Consider the following 4,573-nt stretch of genomic DNA (forward strand, 5'->3'; position numbering starts at 1 on the left):
AGCAAAGATTTCTTGGATGGGAAGCAAAACGTATTTGAAATTGGAAAAACAAAGTCCAGTGGATTGTTTTTTAACTTTTTCAGAATTATTACTGTTCTCACTAACAACAAGTGTTGGCTCCTTTGGCTGAATAATTTTTTGTAAAATATTTATTGCATTATTGGTATTAGTTATTTAATACCCTGCCAAAACCCTGGCTAACCCTCCCTAGATGAATAAAAAGACATCGATAAGGGAAGAAGAGAAAATGCTCAATTCTAGGATTTTTTTCCATTAACCATCAAATTCAGCAAATTGTGATTATCAAAATAAATTTCCTAAATGAAAACAGCAATTTTGAAAAAAACCCCTCAAGTTAAAAAAAAAAAAAAAGGTTTAAAGCAACGGCTACAGTGGTGTTTTTTGCACTGTTGCCTTGCTAGCGATTGGCTAGCTCAAGTGGTAAGTTACCCGTCCTGGAAACAGCCTGGATTCGTATCTCAGCTAGGGGGAATGAGCTGTCACTGTGGGTCATTAGGCAAGACCCTTTACGCTAATGTCTGCTTTGGGGAGTGGCAGCATAGTGGTTGTAATGGCATAGTTGGATCTCTGAGTTTCAGCCTCACTCCCACAGACTGCCACTCTGGGTTCCTGAGTAAGACCCTTAACCTCCACACTGCTCCCCAGGCGCCGCACAATGGCAGCCCACTGGGGATGGGTTAAATACAGAGAGTTCAATTTGTTGTACTTGTGACAGTGTAATAATAGTGTAATAACAATTAAATGCTGGAAAAAGAAAAAAAAAGAATCTGGGTCTTTCTGCATGGAGTTTGCATGTATTCTGGCTTCCTCCTACAGTCCAAAAACATAACAAAACACAACACAGTGTGTCTCTGCGTTGCCCTGGGACAGACTGCCAAAGATGGATGGATGGATGGATGGATGGATGGATGGATGGATGGATGGATGGATGGATGGATGGATGGATGGATGGATGGATGGATGGATGGATGGATGGATGGATGGATGGATGGATGGATGGATGGATGGATGGATGGATGGATGGATGGATGGATGGATGGATGGATGGATGGATTTCGCAAAACTGTAGTCTAAACACTTTCTTCACATCACATGAATCACGTTATCAACAAATGGACCTTACTGCCTTTTAAAGAGATTAGGTAGACTGAAAGGAGTAGGAGGATGATGGCCCCCAGTAAAGCCGTGATTTAAATATGGATATATATAGGTGGATACATCTCTCCCATGTTGTTCTTGAACATGTTTTGTTTTGTTTTTTTTACGTGAAAAAAAAACATATTCACAAGCAATTTCAATTGTATTTGTAATTCTGCAATTGCAAAACGTTGCATTTTAGGAATTAGCACAATATCTAAATAATTTTTGCTCACATTCGCAATAAAAATGCTGCTTATGTTAGTTTTTTTTACCATAGCCCCCCACTGTTGAGACCAGAACAACACAAGAAGACATCTACCTGTCCATAGAGAGGAAGTGAGCCAAAACAGTGCTTTCAATAACCACAGATGGAGCTCCTGATATGATGAGATGAGGAAAGGGAGCTGTAGCGAAACTTCATCTGAGCCTGTCAGATGGGCATGCTAAGGTGATGAATGCAATGATGAAAATGATTTGTTTACTTGGGCATCTTCTTCCTATCACATTCTCAGGAGATTTCTCAGAGAAGTTCATGCCTCTGCTATCATTTTGCACAGAAACAACATGAGATGGTTTCAGCAAAGGGACGGTATTGGCAAGGTTTGGTCCATTAAGAGGGACATAGTATATTTCTTAGCAGAGCTAGAAAGTCAGTTAGCAAGATCTCTTTTTAAGAAAATAAGAAACACATGGACTGTGTAGCCTTTTTGGCTCATGTCACTTAAACCTAAGTGAACTGAGCTTGTGGCTACAGGGCACGGACAAGTGGTTTTTCATGTTATGACAGCTGTCTGTGCCTTTCAGAAAAGACATAAGGTGTTTGAGGAAGACCTGCAGGGAAATTGTTTCTATTTCCAGTGGTGCGGTGACATGTTCAGGGACAGTGATGTGTCTATTCTGATGTTTACTTTATTAGTACCGGTAAGCCAATTCTAAACTTCAGTAATCAACATGACAGCTTCAACAATGGAACACAAATCAATATATTCATTTAGTACCCATTTGTTATCATAGATGTACGGAGCTTCCTATTCAAAGTCATGCAGGACTTTGAATGGGTACATTTAGCACCCTCAAGTATTTCAGATTGAATTAATTTGATTATTGATACAAAGAAAAGCTAGACTTACACAAACTTTATTGTCATTTTCTATACACAGAGTGTATGCAAAATAAAATTGTGATGCATACAGCTTTTCAACAGTGAACAAGCAGCTTACAATAGTGAAATGAACATTACCATTTATAAAATGTAGCAGTTATCAGAATCTAAACAGTGCAGAAGAAAAGGAAAACTAGTTTAAGGTCAAGATGCAAAAGGCATTGATACGGAAGGGTTCAGTGCAGTGCAAAATAAATGAATACATATGGTGCAAAATGCAACAGAACATTGGGTTGTTTTCTATTTAAAGGGATTAAGAAAAATAAATCAGCTATGTTGTCAGTGCAAATATGATGTTTTCAAGTAACAAAACAAAACTATAATCTTGTCATGATGGGTCTCTAGTGTATAAACCCACATGCAGAACACCACAGAAACAGGGTAAAAGTTTAACAGTTTATTTAAGATGCACACACGGAAAAACCAGAGCTGGTTCTGGTACAGGTCCGGGACAGCAGTCACTGAGAATCTGCAGAGATGGATTGTTTGGTTAGCCAGGCAGCGGAGAGGGCTTGTTGATGTTTGATTCAGATTTGTACCTTGATGAGGTTCAGGCAGATCACTGGAGAGGGGGAACCAATTGGGTCCAGAGACAGTGGGTTCAGCAGAGAGCTCAGCAGCAGCAGCGTCTAGCTTCAGACAATTGAGTTTCAGACCTTGAATGATGTCCAAGCTCTCCCATGAGAGCTGATTGGGGAATCCAGACTGATTGTCTTCAGGTTTGGCTTCCTAGGGCAGGCAGGCAGGTTTCCAAGCTAGCTCCTCCAGAGCTACAGACTTTAATCAGGCTTTCCTGTGAGTAGAGAAGACAGAGGCTGGTTAGAATCTTATACTCTCAAGAGCAGACTGAGATTCTAAACGAGAAACAGAGGCTCAGGTTCAGCTAACCAAAACTGGTCAACACTCCGGCGAAGAAGTCAGGTCTGGCTGCTGCTTATGTAGGAGGTCTCCTGATGGGCTGATGATCCACAGGTGTGCTGGAGGCTCCAGCCCAGGAGACCCACAGCGCTCTCTGCTGGAGACAGGTGGCAGATCTCCAGATCCCAACAAATCTACTATTTATTGTATTTCTATCAGTTGGACAAGCTAGTTTTAAAGCATCTCTCTAAGGTCAAGGTCTTGGTTCCCACTTAGTCCAGTACTTTCTCTTCTTTACAGGTATGCTTTAGTCATTATCTTGTAGAACCCAGTTATTCTTACAATTAAATCAAGAGCCCAGAGACAGATGGTAGAATAGATTGATAATTAGTGGGTGAACAGAAAATAATAAGTAGTACTCAAACAGATCTGAATACAAAAAGGAAACTATAAACTCAGGAACAGTAAGAAAAGAGAAAGTGAAGGAAACAAAGAACAAAAACGGTAAGATTATAAAAAAAAACAATTAAATAAAGGGATGCTACAAATAATAAACTAAAGCTCTAAATCCAAGAAATATAACTACCCAACATAAAAGGATATTAGCCAAAAGCTCCACTGCCGTGTCCAGCAATATTCAGAGACACTTCTAGCTAATAGCTTAGCTGCTTAATCGTCATCTCTGCACCACATTTCATGCATCCTAAGTGTTGACTCTTTCAGCAGGCCCACCTCTTAGCCATACAGTTTATCTTCCATAAATGTCTATTATATTCAGTGTATCATCAAAGATTCACATTATTTCTTTTTTTTTAAAAACAAACACAAATACCCCTTCATTTTAGCATAGCAGGTGAAACTAATCTGAAACAGGTGGAACATTCCAGGTTTAGGCAAGCACAAGAAAATGGGTTCCACACTTTTTTAATTTACAAAATATAAACACATATAGTATAACAACCAAACTAAACATTTATCATAGAAGCCTGTGTACTTTCATGTTGCGTCGTCTCTATTCCTTGTTCCACATTTCTAAGAACTGAATATAGATTGTTGGTTAAGTAGATAAAACTGTGCACATTTTTTGCAAAAAGATAATATCAGAAACATGAACAATAAGTCAATTGTGATACTTTTCTTGTTTTGGCCCAGGTGATGCAGTGTAGGCCTACATTGTCAACAGCAGACTGGGTCAGGCGTGTTAAGTACTGCGTTACTAAAATAAAAGCAGATTATCCTGGAAAGGATATTGCTGATTTCACTGATGCATGTGTCTCTAAGCTCATTACTGATAACCTCAGACAGATAAAAGTAACCTCTGCGATTGGCTTGACCTCACTTCTGCTTCAGCCGCATAAAGCTAGAATAGAATCAATGTTTTCATTCTCTCTC

At 39.4% G+C, this 4,573-nt stretch overlaps 1 long non-coding RNA gene across 2 annotated transcripts; it reads right to left on the minus strand.

Moving 5' to 3' along the window:
* Positions 1 to 2,731: 2,731 nt before the first annotated feature.
* Positions 2,732 to 3,258, minus strand: LOC119795986. 2 transcript variants are annotated; one of them, XR_005282400.1, is made up of 3 exons: positions 3,212 to 3,258; positions 2,863 to 3,116; positions 2,732 to 2,784 (listed from the first exon to the last, which is right to left on the minus strand). It is a non-coding gene; the product is annotated as an uncharacterized LOC119795986 (long non-coding RNA). The 2 variants fall into 2 exon arrangements; XR_005282401.1 differs by having other exon boundaries at positions 2,755 to 2,792.
* Between the last annotated feature and the right edge of the window lie 1,315 nt (positions 3,259 to 4,573).

The sequence above is a fragment of the Cyprinodon tularosa genome, unplaced genomic scaffold (assembly GCF_016077235.1).
Source record: "Cyprinodon tularosa strain WSP-4 unplaced genomic scaffold, ASM1607723v1 ctg53, whole genome shotgun sequence".
Lineage (NCBI taxonomy): Eukaryota > Metazoa > Chordata > Actinopteri > Cyprinodontiformes > Cyprinodontidae > Cyprinodon > Cyprinodon tularosa.